The following is a 23,790-nucleotide window of genomic DNA, read 5'->3' as shown; positions in this document are numbered from 1 at the left end:
AAGTGCCAAAGGGACCACAACAACACGTCAACATCTGCCGCCTGTTTATGGAAATGGGGTATAATGTGTGACGTCACTGTAGTGCAATGGGACGGCAAAAGAAGATGATTATGAATATTCTACTAAAATAGATGGTAGTCGCGGTGCTGTTTCAACGCTTTGCACCATCTGGAGTTTGAATAATAAGCTTGTAAGGGATGTATTATGTTTTGCTTGCTTAATAAGTCGGGATGTTGTTGAAATGGTGCCCCCTGTTTATTCATTTATTATTTCATTTTTAGAATTTTGTTCCGTTTATTATGTTTCCGACAATTCTTAGGTTACGTTTGAAACAAGTGGAGGAATAAATAGCGGCACTTGTTTTTGAGAGTCTGTCTTTTTTAAAAGAGAGAATCAATTAGTGCAAAGAATTGTAACAAAAAAGGAGAGAATTAATTCTTTTGATGTCACAATATGAATCGCTTTGCGAAATTATTGGATGACGAATATTGAAAAATCATAAACCCATTTTTTATAAGTATAGGTTTTACTATAAAAATCTGTAGTCGATTGCATATTACAAGCAAAAATGAAAATAAATCCGAACGGTACATCGGTATAGCTAGTTATTATAATTAAGGAAAAGACGGACAAAGCGGCTATTTGAGATTTTGACAATTCGCACAAGGTTATTATTTTCTCCCCTCCAGAATTTCGTAAAACAATTGTAAAAGACTTAGTAAAATTACAGTACGAAAGCCTTGAAATAAACACAGATGTTGCACTTGTGAATCTTAGGTCACATGAAATAGATCACTGCGATAGTCCAGTCTTTCTAAGCTGCCAACTCCTCCCGCCACCAAGTCTGAGACTATCTGGTGCTGTGGAAACAAGAATGGAGCATTTCAAGGAGGGTAACTTCACTCTAGGACTAACACAATAGAACGAAGAACTCAAAAGAGATCCCCAAAAGAGAAAGAAGAAAGTGATTCCCTATCCCAAGAGTCGAAACCAATCCAAAACAGTGACCCCGCACCCCTACTTGAAATAGTCATACCTTGTTACCATGGTCACCGCCACTGGTTCAGGCAGATGTCTGGAGGAGTTCTTATTTTAGACAAACTATACAAGAACTGCCGAACTCTATTTAACATAGAACTAGGGTATACCCGAGACTATTTCTTATGGTGCTTTGTAAAAATATCTCGTTTTCTCACTCATTTTGCCTCGTGATATATTTTATTCTTATTTTATAACTGTCGTTGAACGGACGACTCTATTTTTTGATTTACGACTACTACTGTTCAATGCCGCTGCCTTGTAATTTTGAACCTCATCCAGAAGATAAGGGAACTCCTGGATAAAGTATAAGGAGAAATTTGCCTTCACGGAGGTCTTCTTGATGAAATTAAACCGTATTTGCGTCACATATCGAGGTAAACGAGGAAAACCTCCCACGGTTAGCCTGGTGGCAGGGGAACTCTATTTCACGATCCTTTTACCACTGAGAATAATTTGCTTCAGTACTGTGGTTAGTGCAAACCGAATGTGGAATTCGTATCAGCCAGCCATCGCTGGAATTCGAACCTGGTTCGCCTGTTTGGAAGGTGAACGCTCTTTTCCCTCGCAAAACTGCATGCGAGAATCACATATGCAGTCAATACCGTTGAGGGCATCATGTTGAAAACTGTCTAATAGGAACTGGACTATCACATTGATGTAAGCCGTGGTACCAAAGATTCTCACATGTAGCACTCGCAAAGTCTGTAAATAAAATTTAATTTTTTTTCTGTACAGAGCAAGGTTTGTTTTTACTGTATCTTAACTTTTTTTCACTATATCCTTTTGAAACCATACAGGCAATTAAGAATAAAACCACCGTACTGTAAGAGGTAATTATGGAAGGGGATAGATAATTATGCACTTACCAGCATGATATATTATGATATATTATAAAACTATATTATATTGTTAACTTTACTAAAATCATAACCAAAGCCTTTGGTAAAAATTATCGAGCTTTACGTGTTCCCAGAGAGCCAGGAACATGGTAAATTTTACCATATTCTAGTAGTTTTGACCATACTTTTTATCTATCAATGTAGCTTTCCATAAATATCTAATTAGAATCTTAAAACATAAAACTTGAAATTGATATCTTTTCTTCAAGAGTATTTTCATTAATCGTATTATTGAATAAAATGAATATTTTGATTCTAAAAAACACAAGTTGAGGATATGAGCAATATGTACTTACGAACCATATTTAAAAAGAAAATAAACCCGAACAAAACACTTTTTTTCAACAATTTTTAAACGAAAGGAACGGGAAAAATTGAATTCTTACATTCGCTACAACTCGGTTTCTTCACCTCCAGAGAATACCAATCTTGAATCCTTTTATAATTAAATTCTCTGAAGGCTTCAAAATCAATTTGGCGACACTCTGTGGTTGACCGAAAAGATTATTTGATGTTGTTGGTAGCCATTTTGTATTCTATAGATCTCTTTTTCAAGGTATCTCGAATACTTGGAATTTTTTCTTTTCTTCTTTTACGAACATTTCTTTCTTTTCTTTGTTCGAATTTAACCGCGAACAAATTACTTTGTTCGAAAGGTGACACACTTTGGTTTCCTTTTCGCCTGACCAAAAACCGTGACTTGGATCGCGAATTTAGAAAGGGAAGGAAGGAAGTTGGTGGGACACACGACGAATTCAAAGCAAAAGTCATCAACAACACAAACACCACTAAGAAGAAAAAGAAATCAGTGAACTGTCAACAGAACATTTGGAATACTTCGTTGAAATAGTGGAAGTCTACCAGATAAATCTTTGTAAGTCCATCGTGTGAGATTCGAAAAAAAAAGAAACTAAACGAAGATTGGTAAACAACAAAAGAAAAGAGTTAGAAATCGATTTGGTGTTTAAATAGCTTTATAAAACGCGTTTATAAAGTGCTGGGGAAACAATGTTTATAAATCTTGCAAGTAAAGAACTCTGATAGTTCGTATGTCTTCAAAAAAACTAAAAACAATTATCAAATACAATAGAAAATAAAATTCTCTTAAGTGATGTAAAAGAAGCTAAACGAAAAATGCTTCTTCGAGACGATAAAGTACCTTTACTCCATTAGTTTTGCCTTTTAGAACATAACTTGCTTCTTTTTTTTCAATATTCATATATTGAATAAATTAAGAAACATTGGCGTCAATAATAGCACGGAAATTTTTTACGTTTTACTTAAGCGAATATATTATTTTTATAGAAACACATTTTAAAAGAATTAGTATAAAGAAAATAATCACCAGGTATCTGTGTACGCAGTTTATGAATACTTCCATGTTAGTGTTGTTCATTGAATTTATCTGACATTGCGAATAAAAGCTAATTATATATTAAGGTATGTACAATAAACCTTTTTTTGATAAAATCGAGCTATTAAGCTAGTAAATATCATCGATGTTATCTTTTAAATATTTGATGAATTGAATCGTTTGTAGTTAATTTTAAAACAATTGCTAAAGCTTAACCAATCTGAAAATCCCGTTTCGTTTTTCGCTGGTCCCACTCGAACGGTTGGTCGAGTATGAAAGTGAAATGCATTCATGCGAAAATTAAGTTATTATTTTATAATATGCCTATGAAGTAACATTCATTATATAGATTTGATCAGACATGAAGAGTGATGTTTTTTGAGAGAAATTTTTTTTTATTTCATATATTTTACAAAATTTTCACTTTTTGACGTTAAGTGCTGTTACTGGAAGGAACAATTATTTGCTATATTTTAAGATTATGGTAAGTTCGCAAAAACAAGAAGTTTTGAAATCCATGCGTAATAATTTAAAGGCAGTTCATTGCTTTATTCTTTAATTTTTCAACCGAAGAAATATCTGCTTGTTATAATATGTGAATAAATATAAATGAAATCTCATCGGGTTTTCAAATGAAGCTGAAACACCATTTCTGCTTCCAGTACACCTTGATGTTCATGAGAATGACTATTTAATTGACGCGTAAGAACCTCACAGTGGATGAGCCACATAGTTTCAAGACTAACTTAAGACGTGAGAGGATTGCGCCAGGCTTTTAATTAGTAAAACTAAATAAATTGTAGGTTGAAGCAGCATTTAATCAATTTAAGTGAAACTATTGTCTTTAAAAGGTAGAGTTTAAAGGAATCCTCGGTGTCCGGTAGGAATTTATTTAATTGACATTGAAAGAATTCTCAGTAAACTACGCTGTAAAAAAAAAGAACTTAAGTGTTGCTAGAAGATTTTCAGGAAAATGGAATTTTACTATTTTTTTTAGCGATTTCCTCTGTTTCACTTCAAGTATTATTACAGTATTAACCAATTTTAGGCTAAGGATAGAAATTGTATAAAATGTGGTATTATTTTCACTGAAATATGTTTAAATTACATTCATTAAGACAAAAAATAAGTTTCCGCATGAAAAATAATATTTTATATAAGAAATAAAATGGTGCGTATATGCACCATTGGTCAGATCAATGAACAATTCGTTTAGTTCAATGCTTAAATTTTTAATGGAAACATTCGAAACATTTTTAAAGCAAATGGACTATGCATTTGATGCATAAACTAATCGTGTTGTTTTTGCACACTTTACATCGTCTGTTGGCTTTCTTTTCCATGCCCATTTATTGTATGTCCGATTCTATCAGTCTGTACTTCTATTACTAGAGCTGCGGATGATGGGCAACCTTTGCTTGCTTTCACCAGATCGATTGTTCTTGGATTCAGATTTGATTTGGGCACTTGCAAGATCCATAGTCTATAAGTGATATTTTTGAGCTTGTTAAAATTCTATGTAGCTTCCAGAAATTTACTATAACGCTATCAATGATGCTTGTAAATAATGGCAACCACTATTTCTTACCGTGAATCTTGATGCGGTGTTTAGCTATGACATTGTCACGTAGGTCAACACCTCTCATATTCTTATTGTAATCCGAAATAACGTTGATTTGTGAAATCACAACTTCCTTTCTTGAGCCGTGATGGATCAAGGAATAGAGCATTCGCATTCCAGTGAGCGGAACCGGGGTTCGAATCCAGGTGATGACTTGTTGATACGAATCCTCATCCGGCTGGCACTGACCGCAGTGCTGACGAAATATCCTCGGTTATAGATGGATCATGGGTTAGAGTCCCTTTGCAGTCAGGCTAACCGTAGGAGGTTTTCGCAGTCTTCCTCTTCATGTAACGCAAATGCGGATTAGTTCCATCAAAAAATCCTCCACGAAGCCAAATTTCTCCTAATATTTGATCCAGGAATTCCCTTGTCTTTTGGGTTGGGTTCAAAATTACAAGGCTACGGAGTTGTACTTTAGAAGTCGTAAACCCATATATTGGGTCGGCAGTTCAACAACGGTTATTAAAAAAAAAAGAAACTTTTTTACTTTCTTTGCGACTGTATCGCTTGGCATTTACAAGGGGCAAAATGGTACCATCATTAGTAACAATTGTTACCACAGCATTGTCGTTCCATTTTATGGCACAAGTTTTTGTATCCTTGCTGAATGCAATATCGTAGGAATCATGATGTTTTCCTTATTTTTCATATTTGTGTAGTCATCCAATATACAACCACCTATGAGATTTTCGCGAGCTGTGCCAGATGCAAAGAAACCCTTTTCTTTCAAAATTTTAAATAAACTCTAGGAAGAGTAAAAGTTATCAAAACTTAAAATTTTCTTTCTTAGGTATTGAAACAGCGCTAAGTAACTTCAGAACAACGCTTGTTCCTTATGGCATTGTCGAACACTGTTAAACTCAGCACAATAAAACTCAGATAAAAATAAAAACTTAACAATAAAACCTTTTAAAACTCTGAATATACAAAAAAACTACAATAAAACTCTGAAACCTTGCATAAAAGTGGATTTTCAAATTTCGCCTCTCTCTCATGGATTCGGCCAATGCACAGTGGGCCAGAAGACCATGTTCTTTGGCCAAAAATTAAATATCAAAAATTAAAGTCAAAAATTAAATTTCAACTGAAATATGTTTAGGCAGCTTTAATATCGCCCAAATTAAGTATTCATAATCATTCCAAACATTATAATTTACTTTTTGGACCGATAAGAGTACAATGTAATGAAAAATATGTTGAAATTGTTTTTTAAATGTCATTCTTAAATTTATCTTTCAGAAATATATATAGGAATTTCATCTTCCTGTTACATTTTTATCACAGTAATTAGTCTGAAATTATTGTACAATTTTTCAATTTGTTGGATTAGTTAATACTCTTGACAAACTTATAGTTTATATCTTATCATTTGACATTTTACATTGTCTGAATCATTTTCAAAACTTATCTCCAAAAAGTTCCACGAGGTAATTAGCTAAACTTTTTTTTGTTGTCTTCTTTGATGTTTCTTCTTTCGATTTTGCCCATAATGCAAAGGTGGACTAAATATACCGAAAAACAAAAATTATGTTTTTTTTCATGTTCTTGCGTTATTTTGTAATATTACTTCGGAAATATAATTTGCTTTTCATTTTTAATATAAAACTACGAAAATTATTATAGTTTCATGGCTATATTTAATTATTTAAACGTACTATATATATATATATATATATATATATATATATATATATATATATATATATATATATATATATATATATATATATATATATATATATATATTTATTTTTTTTTCTTGCTCGCCATATTTCAGCCACCATCTTGTTTTTTTTTTAAATTTTTTTTTAGTGTATTTTCAGTGTATTTCAAAATCTCAACTATGAATTCAATTTAATTGCACATGAAAACCCTAAATAAAAAACCCCAAATTTTGAAACAAATTTTATCGAAATACTAATTTTGGCCACGAAACCTTGGATGCTGGCCCACTGTGCGGTGCGTTAACACACCATTAAATTTGAATGAAAAAATTTAACTTTTTGTGATATTTGTTTTATTTTAATTTTATTTACTGAACTTGCAACTTTAACCTATCATGAAAACAAATGATAAATCTCAAGTGGAATAATCATACAGTTTAAAAAAATGGATTTTCTCAATTTCCGTTTGAAGTTCAAAAATTAGCGTGTTTTGAAAAATTTCTCAACAGAAATTATTTACTGCAATTGAATTACTAATATTTTATAGACATCTTTAGAACCTTTTAAAACAACAGAAAGATAAAATTATTGAAAAATATTCCAAACTGTGTTAATGAAAAATTATTTATTAAAATGGGGCGTTTACGCACCATTGGCCGAAAAAGGGTTAAACTTAGTAAGGAACAAGTAGAGTTCCTTCATAATCCTACCAAGAAACTTTCGGTAGCGCCTCAGGCGCTTACATTATATGTTTACAAAAAATCATTTACTACGTTCGTTTTTAGTAAAGATACAGAAAAAAATAACCTTTAACACTACGAAGAAACCTTTAGTAGAGTCAAAAAATTTAAATCGCAAAGTAGTGCACTATGCAAATTTATTTCATTTATTGATACACATACATGTGCAGGTTACTGTGTTCCATTACACAAGTTGGGCTTATAAGCCTTTGTCATGCAAAAGATCCGTTATCATGATTGAAAGACAGATGTTGTTGTAGTTCATTTACATAGCACTAGAGCTGCACAATGGGCTGTTGGCGATGGTCTGGGAAACAACCCTGAGGAGGAACCGAAGACATGACATCACAATTTTGATCCTCTGCAGAGGGGACCAGAACGGTCAACCCCGCTTCGATAGCCCGACGACCTGCACGCAAAGTTGAGCACTTTACGGTAGAACAGTTTAACGAGGATCAATACCTCACACCCTCGGTCCCTACGCAGATTGATCCAAGTGGTCACTCACCCACACACTGAACGCAGCCAGTGATGCTTGACTTCGGTTATCTGATGGAAACCGTGTCTTAACGATCAGTCCATTGCGGAGGCAGAGAAAGAACAAAGATGCATGTAGAGTTTCGGAAAGTTTCGAACCCGCTACCTGCTCTACTCAAAGAAGCGCTTGTCAAGCCATGCCGCTCTGCCAGGGAGGCACCTACAGTGCAAAATCCTACAAACATCATTCAGAAAATCCTTTGCTCTTTCGGAACAAGATGTTAAATTCGGAAGGAAGCAGGGAAAAAGTTTCAGATGGCACTGCAAGCGTTACAGTAATGTCTCCTGTAGTAAAACAAGCAAGAACTGAGAACTGATTGTAGATCAGTTACAGGTGATTTTTTAGTAACTGATGAGTAATCTTTGTAATTCTACTAAGCAATTTCTAGTACAAACCAAACTTATGAATGATGTGTGAGACGTTTGTGCCAAGATTCAAATTTACAATTCCGAACGGATTATAAGACAAAACAGATATTTTGGCATGGAAGTTTTGGTTATTGCTGAATCGATATTAAATAATATTTTTTGGATGGAAACAAGTAAAAGACATCACCACGTACTTTAATAAAAGGAAAAATAAAATTAGTATGATTATATGAGTGCAAAAGCAATAATAAACGTATTATATTGCCAGCATTGAAGTATAGAGGCAAGTTTCTTCCTGAATTGTAGCAAAATTAACAGTCACAAAAATAAACGTGATAAAAAAAAATGCTGGGAACGAAATAAGGAACAAATTATTTATCAAACATCAGAAAATGTTAGACAGGACATTAATATTTGTGAGTGATTTATAAATAAAAGTTAAAAAAAAAGGCAACTGATAGTGAAAGTGCTATTGGATGAAACAAATGAAGATTAAGGCTAAATTAGAGAGCCTTTTTTTATAATCTATAGCAAATCTTATAACCGATTGTGGAAAAACTTTTCCAAAAATGAAGAAATGCATAGAGGTCCGCGAGTTTAGACAGAAGAGAAGATAAGAAACTGAATTGTTCATTAATCTTGTCCATTTTTTTTAACAATTATACAAACGTCGCTCTTAATGACGCATTCAAACAGTCATTAAAAGACGTTAAGATTTGCAAAAAAAATATATACTTATCATCTGATATATTTCTGCACATTGTTTTCACAGAGTTATGACAAGCAAGAAACGTAATAATAGAAGAAGAAAAAATGGACGAGAAAGACGGAAAAAAACTTTGAATATTAAGAAAAAAGAAGAAAAAAAAAGACATATTTGTATGAAAAAAAATTATAATAATAAAAAATATATAATTTTCATGAAATTAAAATGGAAAACAAGGGAGGTTAAAATTTTTTATTAGAGCTGCAGCACATCTCTATTTCAACTGCAAGCTGTAAGTAGATATTAGGGTTATTTTAAAAAAATAATAATGAATTAACAAAAAATTATATTTTAAAATTTTCAGATAAGATACAGGAACTGTAAATAATAGTTGAGCAGGAAGAATATGATGCTAATTTAGAAAAAAAAATAGAAAATTGAGTACTTGCAACTCGAGAAGAAGTGAAGTGATTATGCCTAACCATGTTATCTTGATCAGATTAAATTGAATACCCTGTATGCAACTTCACGCATGTGTGTCGAGCCTGATTGCCTTCTGGATCGACAAATGCCACAATATACTTACGGTGACGTCACTTGAAGGTATTCGATTATAAAGAACTCGAACAATTCGCAACTCTTGCAAATCAAGAAGAAGTGATTATGTCTAATCATGCGATTTAAATCAGATTTAATTAAATAATTGTAAGTGACGTCACGCTTGTGTGTCGAACCTGATTGCCTTCTGAAACGACAAATGGCAGGATTTTCCTGCAATGATAATTACGGGTATCCAATTATAAGGAATTTCAAAAATGTGCACTGCAAAAAGTTAATACAAATCATGAGCTCTTGTGCTCATTCAGATATAGAGTGATACTGGCAGATCTATGTAGCAACTGTTAAAGGGTTTAAAAATTTATAAGAGTTGACTGCGAAGTAATAGATGAAAGTTTAAAAAAAATTTAATGTTTATAAACTAAATTTTTGTGATACTTGAGGAAAAGATTCAAAAAGAAGAACGATATACACAGTCCAGTCACATTAATGTGACCACCTGTTAAAATCCAGAATAACCACCTTTGGCAGAGTGGACTGCTGTGAGACGTGCAGGAAGAGAGTCAGCTAGGTTTCTGAAGGTGTTCACTGGGATGTTGAGCTATGCCGACTTCAGTGCCTTGGCCAGCTGCGCTAAATTACGCTGTTGAGGATATGTGGCGCGAGCAACCCGATAGAGGTGGTCCCACAGATTATCGATTGGGTTTAAATCCGGAGAGTTTGCTGGCCAGGGAAGTACGGTAAACTCATACTTGTGCTCTTCGTACCACGCACATACACTGTGAGCTGTATGAAACCTCGCATTATCCCGCTGGTAGATGCCATCATTCTAAGGAAAAATCATTCGCATGTAGGGGTGGACATGGTCCGCAAGGGCAGATGCGCACTTGTGCTGATCCATCGCTCCTTCCACAATGATGAGTGCACCCAGTGAATGCCAGTAAAACATTCCCCAAACCATAATGCTCCCTCCTCCAGCCTGGATCCTTTCGGCAATTGTTGCAGGGTGTTTGCTTTCGGACGTTTCATGCTGTATACGCCAGCGTTCATTCGTCCGATGGAGCATAAAAAGTGATTCATCGAATAAAGTCACCTGTCGCCACTCTGTGGACGTCCAGTTGCGGTACTGGTACGCAGATTCCAGCCTTCGTCGCCGATGAACAGCAGTCAGCATAGATGCATTAATCAGGCTTCTGCTACGGAGGCCCATACGCAGCAACATTCGCTGAACCGTTGTTGAGGATGCACACTTGGTAGCCCCTTGGTTCATCTGGGTGGTCAGTTGCTCAACAGTTGCACGTCTATTCACCCGAACGCGTATCCGTAGCTTTACTTCGCCTCTGCCATCTATAGCCCGTGGTGCACCGCATGTGGCACGCCGCTGATTTTGGATAGCGCCATTTTACCATGCACGGTATACTTTCAACACGGTGGTACGAAAACAGTTCACAAAATTGGCCGTTTCCGAAATGCTTCCACACTTGGTCCGAAAGCCAATAATCATACTCTTTTGGACGTCGGATAAATCGCTACGTCTTTGCATTACGCCAACGCTTGAAATGCTTTCCGATGCCCTAGGACATCCTTTACATGCACTCTACTGTAATATGATGCCACCTGCCTTCTGTGATTGGTTATTTCACGTTGACGTCGAAGATAGGTGGTGGTCACATTAATGTGACTGGACTGTGTATTTTAAATAGTTGTTTTACTTAAACCAGAACTCAATTATCTTTAAATAATATCAAGAAAAAAATACTTTACTCTTTAATAATTGCCGAGAATATTGCTTTGCTTTCAAATAAATTTTTTTAAAAAGGTTGAAAATTCAGGATTCCTATAAATTCTAATACCCAGGAATTTATAAAACGTTAAGGTGTGTAAAACTATCATTTATTTTAAATTATTATAAAATGTTTAATAGATTCACCGAATAAAGTTCTAATAAATGTAAGTCTAAAATCTATTTATTCTCAACTTATTAATGGTCAGTTTTATTGTGAAAGTATTTCCATACTTCCTGTGAACTAAATAAATTAGGTTGTTTTTAATAATTATGGATGATGGTTATAATACTTAATTATATAAATTAATAATTTTTAATCTTCTAAATATATTAATTTATAATATACACGAAGTAATAATAACCTAAATACGAGATAATATGTAAAATTAAAATATAATAGATGTTCTTTATGATTCAAAACAAGGTTATAGACAATATTCAAAATTAATTATTTTTTCAATCATGTTTAAACATTTGATATCATGTTATTTTTTGAAATTACATATTTTCCATAGACGCAGATTTAGTCAGAGATTTTATTGTGGAGAGAACTCGAGATAGTTTAAGAGATGAAGAAATTACGCATTTTTTTTAAAATTCTTAAATAATTATATTGCATAAAATGAAACGTTAATATAAAAATATTTGTTTATTTATATATGAAATGGTTTCCTTTTTCTCCTTAAATACTTTTTTAACCATAATTTAAATTTTAGTTTAGATAAGTTATGAAATGTTGAGTATTTACAAAAAAATAAATGTTAATTTCTTTATATAGTTTTTTTTCCAAATGAAAATATGTGTTGAAACATGAATCACGTTAAAAACTGAAAATACAATCACCAAAATATTTAACATCAAATGTTCCCTTTTTCGCCAAACTAGCTGTTGCCCGAAGCTTTGTCAGCGCAGAAATACATTGATTTCCGTTTTAACTATCATCAAGAGATGTCTACGATGTAATCAAAGTTCTTTATGCATTGGATTTTAGTAATAATTTAAAATCTGTCTGACAGCCATTAAATCACACAAACCACAGTAAATATGAATTCGATATATTTTAAGCATAGTAAGCTGCAGAAATATTACATTTATTTCCATCTCTGTCGTGAGATAAAATAGAAAACTCATCCTAAGGTTCCATTACGTGTTGCACTACTTCCTCACGCACCGATCGAGCCATAACTTGAGTATCACATGTTATATATGCCACTGCTAGAAAAAGGAAAGTTCCCTCTCCTATAATTGGTATGACAGTATGTGGCATTATAACACCACTTATCTTTAAAATTTTTACAGCCATCTTCGGAAGGATCAAAAATGGATCTAAATAATTACTTTGTAACTAAGTTCCTATTCCATAAAAACGCAGAATTATCCTAAATAAATATTCAACATATAACTAACTATTCAACACAACTTAAACTTTCTCTTAACAAAACAACAAAACAAATCGAAACTTAACAAAATAAATCGAAATAAATACTTAACGTGTAACCAATTACTTATAACTTTAGACGACCAAACAAAAGAAATACTTAGCGTACTATTTATTGGGTACTTGCACTTCAAGAAGATCTCGGATACCCACACATGTGACCTATGACGACAGCGCTAGCTGATAGTTATAAGCAAAATGGCGTGGATAAGGCGAGCTAAGTATCGTCACATAAGTTAGAATGTTAATTAAAGTAAATTAATTAAATACGGCACCGTATCGCACCTCGAATTTGTTGAAATACATTTATTTCTCGTCTATGTCTTTTGTTTATCTTAGATATATAATTTGTTTGTTACTTTATTGTAACCATGATATATTTTTGCTTTCTGTACCTGGCAACTTTGATGCATAATTAGTTTCTTCATGTTCTACATTACTTCCAGCCTGTTTTTGTGCTAAATAAGAAATAGATGTTGAAAGAATTGAAATCTTTGTGAAGGAATATAGATTATGTCACTTGAGATAATTGACACTTGATGGACTTGGCTTACTCGAAATAGAATGGAATGAACAGTTGATGATATGAACTAAGGTTCTTCCATAGTCGGGAGCTAAACTGTCTGCCATTATCGAGCAAACAAGTTCGCTAGTTACGATGTGCTAACATAAGGGCGAGAGTTTGAAACCCATTTAAATATAGATAAAATTATTGATATGGGTAATTGTGTAGTGATGAATTGGGCAAATAGTTAAAAAAAAAGGCTTTCCAATGTTAAGATTTCCATCAGAACACGAAAGAGAGAAGAAATGGTTAATAAATTTTGGAATTTATAACTGGTAGCCTGGAAGTGAAGCTCGCTTGTATGAGGTAAATGCTCATTTATTTATAATTTATTGAGTTTACATGTAGTATATAAACGACCTTGAGTTGTCAGAATTTATTTACTAATTCTTGTTTTTGTCGGTTTCTTGGAAAATAAATAACCGAATAACTTTTCGGAGTTACTTGAATTGTTCAGTTCTAACTATATATCAAATCTAAGAATTTTCATTAAAAATTGCATTATGTAAATATTTATCTAAAGTTTGACTTTTAAACAAGGTTTAATAACTTATTTAACTATTTTGAGTATTTGTGTGGTATAAAACCAAATAAATAAAGGCAAGAGATTGGATGTATAAGTATTTGGCAAACTTATCGATAAGTTTTGCATTCACTTTTAGGTATTTTCCTTTGTTTTGTTAAAGATAAATATTTACCTGTTTATAATTGTATTTTATTTTGATTCACTAATATATCATATAATTAGCTATTTAATTCTGGATTATTTAATTTTTTTTGTTACTTATGGTGATATAGCGCTTAAATTTCAAACGGTTTGTTTACATATAAATAAGAAATCCTATAATCCTAGTTGAGTCGTTTGTAGCGATAAGTGGCTAAATCTTATAGCTCTTCCGCATTGGGGAAAATTTTTGCTCCAAAATGCTCAAAAACGAATCCGGATCAAAATACCCACACTACGCAACTTGCAGGTATCCCATTGTTTAACGCTACTTAAATTATTACTTAACATAACCTAACAAAATTAATTTAAAAAAATGCTTAAGTTCCTTATGTTTAGTAACATTAATAATCTTTATTAATTTAAATAATAATTTAAAATCTGTCTGGCAGATGTAAATCACACAAAACACAGTAAATATGAGTTCCGGACATTTTACCTTAGTAAGCTGAAGAATTTTAAATTTATTTCCATCTCTGTAGTGAAATGACTCATTTTTTAACACTACTTAATTATGATTACTTAATTTAACACTACTTACGTATGACTAATTTTTTAACATTGCTTATATTAAGACAGCCTAGCAAAATGAATCTAAATAAATACTTGACGCATAACTAATTATTTAACACTTGGATTATTATTTATGACTACTTAACAAAATGAATTTAAGCAAGTCTCTAACTTATAATAAATTGTTTAACATTACTTAAATTATTGTTTGGGACAAAAGAACAAAATGACTTATTATAGATGTTGCCATTTTAAACTGAGAAATACCTGCGATTTTGGTAAAATGTAAGAGAAATTATGTAAAGTGAACGTAAGGTGAATATGAGACGAATGTAAGGTGATTGCTGCCTGATAACTTTTGCTATGTTACTTAGGTAAATCACTTGTATTCTTCCCGTAGTTCTCAAAGTTGAGACAAATTGGATTTTCCTCCGTATTTCTTTTTCAAACAGCAATAAGTTGATGGTAGTTTCATAATAAGAAATCTGTTTCTTCCTTCAACTCTTACTACACATTTAATTGATTCCATTAAGCATTAGATTTAAATACAACGTTTTTATAAAGTTAGTAAATGACGTTATAGTAAATGACGTTAGTAAATGACGTTAGAAATTTCCAAAAGAACTTGGTTAAATTACTTCCTCTAAAATATTTTCATTTTCTATCTGTGTGTCTACTAGTTATACATTTTTTTTTCTCAACTTATTTTCAATTATCATTATAGTGCTTTTTTTTAATCGTTGAGTGAATATTTAGCAAAAGTATTTAAAAATTAAGTTCAATAATGTATCAATCATAATCCACTTTTTAAAATGGCAGAGTAATTTATCGGAGGATATCGAATTCTGCAAATTGGAGTAAATGAATAGTGCTACATGATATAGAAAATTTAATATTTCTATACATTGTTTGAAAATATCTATATTTCCCCATATAACATAATATTTCTCTTATTTTATTTTATACTGTTTTTACATGGGTCAATAATTTCGTTATCTAATTAAAACTTTACAAAAATGACGATAATATCATATTCGATAGTTATATCATAAAACTTGATATGGCAATAAAATATTATAGTATTTCATATTTATCGTCGCCAGTAATATTCGTCAATAATATAGTTAATTTGATATATATTGTTGTCGATAATTATCGAATTTTCGATATTTATCGTAAGAAAGTTTATTTGCTATAGATTCAGAGATTTTTTTTAAAATATCGTTGTCAGGGTCACGTGATGTAATAACACGCATTTTCTGATGTTGCGAGCAAAAAGCTTGATATTATAGATATGATCATTTTTTGTTTTGGTTTTTGGAACGATGGATGAAAAAGAATAATAAAATGGTGAATTAGTTTTTGTAGAATTTTGCGTTATTTCTTTTGTAAAAGGTTACGACTGACAAATGCGCGGGGAAACCCCAATGGATTTCGAAATAAAAGATTGGTAGTTGTTTGTTCTATGAATTTCAAGTTGTTTGATGGAAGATAGTGAGTTATTTAGATTGTCTTGAAATTGGTTTAGGAAGTGGCATTTTTTTTTGTAAGAAGGTGCAGTTTAGAAAGTAGTAGGTGAAAAATGGCATTTTTAGGAAGAGCTTTAAAAGTAGATTTGAAGTGTTTGGCGGAAGAGTTAGGAGAAACGGCAACGGAAGACATGAGAGTTACCGAATTAAAGAAGATTATATTGGCAAGTACGGAGTACGAAGAGGAGTTTGTGAAGGAATTATTAAAAAGAATAGTTAGTGGAAGAGAAGAAATAAAGCGCCAACAAAAAGAAGATGAGATTAGGCGACAAGAATATGAAATTAAGCAACAGGAAAGGGAAGACGAATTAAAGCGGCGAGAACAGGAAAGGGAAGATGAATTAAAGAGGCGAGAACAGGAAAGGGAAGGTGAATTAAAGCGGCGAGAACAGGAAAGGGAAGATGAATTAAAGCGGCAAGAAAAGGAATATGAATTGGAGAGGTTGAAGATAGAAGCTTCATTGGTACATACTGGTACTATAGGAGAGACGAGCAGCTCTCGAAATGAAGAAACAAGAGAACATGTACCTGGTGGATTGCAAAAATTAATGCGTACTTTTGATCCAAAAGAAGGTGATATAAGTTTTTATCTAATATTGTTTGAAAGACAAGCACGAAGAGTCCATATAAAAGAAGAAGATTGGGTAACGCATCTTGTTGGATTATTGCCTCTAGAAATGGCGAATTTAATTGCAAGGGAGCCTGAAGAAAAAGCAAATGATTATAAACATGTAAAATGTATGTTATTGAAAAGGTTTAAATTGAGCCCAGAAGCATTTAAAATAAAGTTTAAGAGACATTGTAAAGCGGCTGAGAGCACTTGGCGAGATTTTGGATTTGAATTGGCGAACTATTTTAACGAATGGGTTTCGGGACTAAAAATTAATGATTTCGACAGCCTGAAACAACTTGTCATTGTCGAACAGATAAAAGAACGAGTACCTGGAGACATACAAAATCATTTTATTGATGAGTGGAGTAGAATTTGCTCAGTTGACACACTTGCTGAGAAGTTAGATGAGTACGAGAATGCAAGGAAATATAACCAAACTACTAAATTCATTGCTTCTCAACCATATAGGAACTTATACCGGGAAAAACCAAACATGGTTAGTAGAAGATATCATACATTTGGTGAAGGATATAAACATGAGCATAACAACCAGGGCAGAATTGATAAGCGGAGTTCTTCCCAAAATCCAGTCACATGTTTTAATTGTGGACGAGTAGGACACTTGGCACGATTTTGTCGAGATAATAAAGAGAGGAGAAGAAACATTGAAGGCAAAGTGGCCGAGGTTCAAGTATCGGAAGGGCAAGTATCCGAAGTTAAGGTACTCAGAAATGGAAATATCGAAAGCAAAGTAGTCACTGCAGGATTTAACGGTGAAGTCATGATAGGAAACAAAAAATGTAAAGGCGTTCAACCAAAAATAGCTGCCCTTAAGAAAGTTAGAATTTCATATAATGGAAATGAATACGAAGCTGTAGTAGATTCTGGTGCACAAATAAGTGTATTTAAAAACGATATAGTGGGTAAGGAAGTGGATTACAAAGGACATATAATACTACAACCTGCGTTTGGCGAAAGTCTAAAAGCTGAATTAAAAGAAGTGGAAATCGCTTTGGTAACGGAAGGATATATTACGCCTATAATTAAAACGATGATAGCAGCCGTCAATGGGTTAAATGCTGACATTTTGTTGGATGCTGAAACTTATGAGGCATTATTAGAACAAAAAAGAGTATACAATCCCAGTTTTACTGCTGCTATGAAGCTAAGATCAGATTCCCGAAAGGAGCAGTTATATATGAGTGCAAGTGACGGAGAAGAGCAGCAGGAGCCAACAGTAGGTGAATGCGGTGATAAAAAGAATGGAAATGAAACCGAACGATTCAAGATACAACAACAAAGTTGCGATACTCTCCAAGAAGCATGGAAATTGGGGAAGCAAAATAAAGGAGGGTATGTGATACAAAATAATATACTATGCCATGAAGAGCTGTTGGACGGGAATAGAATACAACAATTAGTAATTCCCGAAATTAGAAAAGGTAAAATACTAGAAATTGCCCACGAGTCAGTATTCGGAGCACATCTAGGAGCTCGTAAAACAATTCAAAGAATTAAATTTTCCTTTTATTGGCCAGGGATGGTCAAGGAAATTAAAGCTTATTGTAGCTCATGTCATGGGTGCCAAGGTAGAAGAGTTGTTCGTTCAGTAGACAAAATTCCGATAACACCTGTGTCACGTCCTGAACTTCCATTCCAAGTGGTGAACGTAGATCTAATTGGTCCTCTAGATCCAGTATCAGCACAAGGACATAAATATATCCTTTGTTTGATGGACCAACATTCAAGATGGCCTGAAGCAGTCCCGCTCAAATCGTTAACGGCAAGGAATACATGTGAAGCACTGCTCGAAATATTCTGTAGGACAGGAATTCCAGAAGTAATCGTGGTGGATAATGCGACAAATTTTACGGCAAGTTTAACGCAAGAGTTTTTGAAGGTTTTAGGAGCTTGTCCGCGATTTTCAACGCCATACCATCCGGAAGGGAACGGATTGATTGAAAGATGGAACCAAACTTTCAAAAATATGCTACATCACATTATTAGAGAAGTAGGAAGAAATTGGCATCGACACATACCATTTGTACTATGGGCTTATCGAGAAGTTCCAAATGCAACTACAGGAGTACCACCTTTTCTGCTAATGTACGGGAGAGAACCGAAAGGCCCGTTATCTATATTGAAGTCAATTTGGGCCGGAGATATGTTTTTACCTTTGAATATGAAAGGATCAGCGGAGGAATATTTAAAAGAGTTAAAAGGAAAATTAGAAATAGCAACCGAAAAGGCAAGGTTAACAAGTGATGTGCAACAAAGTAATTATGCCAAATATTACAATAGAAGGAAAAAATACCGGGAATTTGCGCCAGGAGATCAAGTACTTGTGCTAATGCATGATTCATCCAATTCATTATATGCCAGATGGATAGGTCCAGTAAAGGTAATTAGAAGAGTGAAACCGAATTCGTATTATTTGCAAATGCCTGAAGGAAATTTAAGATTATTGCATGTTAACAAAATGAGAGAATACAAAGCGAGAATTCAAACAGTTGGAGTTGTCTATGATATTGATGATGAATTTGGTGAAATATACGAAACACCAACTCTTCCTACAGATGTGGAAAGCTATGAAGCATTGAAAGGATTAAATTTGGATTACTTACCCAAAATGCAACAAAATCAATTGAAAGATCTTTTACATAGACGCAAAACGTTGTTTTCGGGGAAGATAAGGATAGCTAAAGTTGGGAAACATGCGATAAAGCTGAAAGCTGAGGAGGATACGATGAAACCAAAAACGTATAAGATACCAGAAAACTTAAAGGGGAAAGTGGATGCACAGATCAATGAATTGCTAGCGTTAGGACTGATTGAACCGGTGGTAAGTGAGATAGCACACCCGGTAGTATGTGTTCATAAGAAAGACGGAACAATCAGGTTATGCATTGATTTCAGAAGTTTGAATGCTCTTACCGTTCCGGATGCATATCCAATGCAAAATATGATGGAGTTGAATTTCTTAGTAGGAAAGAAGAAATTCATTACTGTGCTAGATATGTTGAAGGGATATTGGGCTATACCGATGGAGAACGGCAGCAAACACCTCACAGCATTCCGAACTCACCGAGGCCAGTACCAATGGAATGTATTACCCTTTGGATTAAGAAATGCTGCTGCAACCTACCAAAGAGCTATGTCTAAAGTGGTTCAGTCCATGTCTGATTTCACTTGTGCTTATATCGATGATTTAGCAGTATTTTCTGATACGTGGGAGGAACATTTGATTCATCTTGAAGAAGTTTTTAAGAGATTGGAATATTTTAATTTCTCCGTGAACTTGAGAAAGTGCGAATTTGCTAGACAAAAGGTTAAATACTTAGGACATATTATTGGTTCAGGTAAACATGCTCCTGACAAAGAACGAATAAGAGTAATACAGAAATTAGAGGCACCCAAAACCAAAAAACAACTGAGAAGTGCTTTGGGATTATGCAACTTTTACAGGCAGTATATTCCAAACTTCGCAAAGATTGCTCTTCCACTAACAGAGCTTACTAAAAAGAAAGTTCCTAATGAGATTCCTTGGAGCGAAGAAGCTGAGAAGGCATTCAAGGAATTGAAGACGTCGCTATGTAAGATCGCAGAGTTACAAGTCCCAGACATAGAGAAACCATACTACTTGCATACGGATGCATCTCAAAATGCGGTCGGATGTTGTTTAGGTCAGTTAGATGAAGAAGGAAATATTCGTCCCATAGCTTTCGGTAGCCAGAAGCTGAATTCAACTCAACAGAAATGGTCTACAATTGAAAGGGAAGCTTATGCTATTATTTGGGCTTTGCAGAGATTTGAAACCTTACTCTGTGGTGCTAAGATTATTTTATTAACTGATCATAATCCCCTAGTATTTCTGACGAGTGCGACACCCCAAAGCCCGAGGTTGCAGAGATGGGCGTTAGCCATTCAACGCCATGATATTGAGGCAAGTCACATCAAAGGATCGAAACTTAGTAATGCAGATGCATTGTCCAGACTGTAAATATAAACTAAAATAAGACTCTGAACATTTTTTTCCTATTATTATTATTAGGTGATTAAAGTAAATACCTAGTGTTAGGTTAAACCTAAGATTCAGTGAATATTTGGGTGAATGTGAAACATAGTTTGTTTATGTGTAAAGTGTGACCCTTAAATTATTTGCCATATTCGATCTTTGGATCTAATATGACTCTGGGGGGAAGGTGTCAGGGTCACGTGATGTAATAACACGCATTTTCTGATGTTGCGAGTAAAAAGCTTGATATTATAGATATGATCATTTTTTGTTTTGGTTTTTGGAACGATGGATGAAAAAGAATAATAAAATGGTGAATTAGTTTTTGTAGAATTTTGCGTTATTTCTTTTGTAAAAGGTTACGACTGACAATCGTTACACCGATGTTTAGAAAATATCGATATTTTACATTCAATCAGTATATTGCTTTACTCTATCTATAACTCAAATTAAGTTTGGTCGCACAGCAAGCTGAGGGACAACATGCTGATGATGTACATTGAGGGCAGTTTTATGCGTTTTTCTAATTTATGCCCTTTTTCAGTTTGGATTATTATTGGAAGCACTAAAGTTCTTCACAGAGGAAAAGATTTCGAAACTAAATTTTATGATGGAACGAAAACAATTCAACTGCTGAATTGGCAGAATTATTTTGTTTTTAAAATATTATTACGATAATTTTTTTTTGCATTGAAACAAAAAATATTTCAGTTAAAAAACAATTTTGAAACTAAATTTTAGATAAAATTAAAAAAAGAATATAAAATTCTGGAAGCTGAATTGATGGAGCAATTCGTTCTTTAACTATTACATTTTTAAGAACTTAGATTCGTGTCTGAAAAGTGGAATCTTACAATATAAATGCAGCAAGCTAGAAAACTGAAATCTCTACTGGAATACTAATTTTTCAATGAATCACTCTGAAAAGTTATAAAAGTTACAATTGTTCTCTAAATGGTGCAAGCGAAATTTATCGCCAGAAGAAATTTCCCCCTACTTTCCAACAGAAACAACCTAACAGATGCAAAAGGAAAGAGAGGAAAATAATAACAATAAAAACAAAAATGTTATGAACTATATCTTACAATTTGACTAAAAAGGAGTTTACAAACTTAAAACGAGAAAAGGAGGAAGCATCAGTTTCGTATTGAACTTCTACCACCGTTTAAAAATGTCCCACATTTCTTTTGAAAATGATATTTTATATCTATAAATAAAGTTAAAGCTAAATTATAATAATTTTTTTTTATCCTTTTGCGTTTTCATTTCTTTATTATTCAGACATTTAAAATAATTTATGGTGTTACGATAAAAATCATTTAATGACGTTAAAAACAATATAGAATGTGTTAAATCTATAAATAAAATTATAATACATAATTGTCCCTTCAAACTTTTATTTCTTTATTATTTAGACGTTTAAAGTAATTTATGGTGTTACGTTTAAAATAATTTAATGAAGTTACAAAAAATTTATTGTTAATATTTCTCGAAACTCTCAAATTTAATTATAATACTCAGTTTGAAGTAGCTAACTGCAGGTTGTTTAAAAAGATTTCTATCCCTATATAAATCTTTTCTTTAACGTTTTCGATTAAAGATCTTCTTTTTATTGGCGCAATCTCAAACCCAGAAAGCAAATGCAATCTTATTTACGGTTGATATTTTTGCTTTTAATTTTTATTCAGAAACTTCAGATTGTCTTCTGAGTCAAGCTCAAAAATACGAGATAAAAGTAATAGCGTGAATAATGTACTAGGAAATCATCTATTAAATGATGCCATTAAAATAAAATATATGAATTCGTAAGGGTAAAATGAAAATTTGTTTATAAAAGCTAGAAGTTCACTCATCTTTTGAGTTCAGTTCTAAAGTATTAGGTAATAGAAGCAAACGCCCATGTGCTGTGTGTGCGATTTAACTGTTGATGTATAGTGTTATTGTAAATTAAATTTGTTTAACCGGAAGAAGATCATTTCTCAAATAGTGCTTATAATTTTTTTTTTTAAAAAAATCGAATTTTTAATGTATGTTACTTTAAAAAAATATCAAAATGTTTTTCAATTTCCCATTGTTATTTAGTTACTAAAAATTCCTTGAAATTTTATTAAAAATATTATATTTTCTGTAAAACAGTTTTGGACATCAAATTTTTGAAAATAAAATGATTTTATTAAAAGCATATATCTTTTTAAGCATTGTAATACAAATCATTGAAATTAATTTGTTCCAATTTAGCGAAATATTGATCGTAAAAATAGATACAAAAATATCTATACCTTTCCTCAATAGAAAAGGCTATATAAGTAATGCGTCTACTCCAAATTGAACATTTATGCATTATTTCTTGTGAATAAGAATTAAAAAAAAATATCCCCAATTTCGATAATACTGCTCTGTTCATTTGTGCATTTTTAGATCAGTGAGCCGGTAATTGTTTTTATGATCTAGAAATGTAATTGATTTTATTATCAGTAAATATTGAATTTTGTTCAATTGGTCATTGATAAACCAATGGATTTCTGAAGTTTCTTTCAATAATTAAAATATAATATTGACATTTAAACGAAATGTTTTAAGTCTTAAAAACATGTATGTACCTTTGAAATTTATCTTAAAGAAAAATGTCTGACTGTTCCGCTTTTTTTAAAAAATTTTTAGTTGTAAAATAATCGTTATTAAAAAATAACCTTAAGTATAGTTTGAAAAAAGAAACCGTCGTTTGTTTGTATTACAATCAAACGCATTTACCGTGTTTCATTTTAACGAACATTTGAAACGAAGGAAATTTATTTCAAGTTGATAATTCATCTCAAGTTTTTTTCTTTTTCAAGTAAACCTTTATTACACGACTTTCTTAGGTTAAATTTGTTTCAGACGAAGTTGGTATTACCGTTTCAGTTTGTTATCTTGTACACCTAGAATTATTTAGCCGCTATTTAATTATTGTTAACTCTGTTTCCGCTATTTAACTACTAAAATCTTTACTTAATTTTAATCTATTAGAGAAAAAACACTGAAATTTTAATTATAAATTAAGTATGAATTATTTTGTTCAAGTACATAGAGTTACATTCAAATATATTTATTTATAATTTGATTAATAGTATATGTA

Source organism: Parasteatoda tepidariorum, chromosome 1, assembly GCF_982258835.1.
Source record: "Parasteatoda tepidariorum strain Cologne lab strain chromosome 1, Ptep-v5.0, whole genome shotgun sequence".
Lineage (NCBI taxonomy): Eukaryota > Metazoa > Arthropoda > Arachnida > Araneae > Theridiidae > Parasteatoda > Parasteatoda tepidariorum.
Note: the sequence above shows the minus strand (reverse complement) of the source record.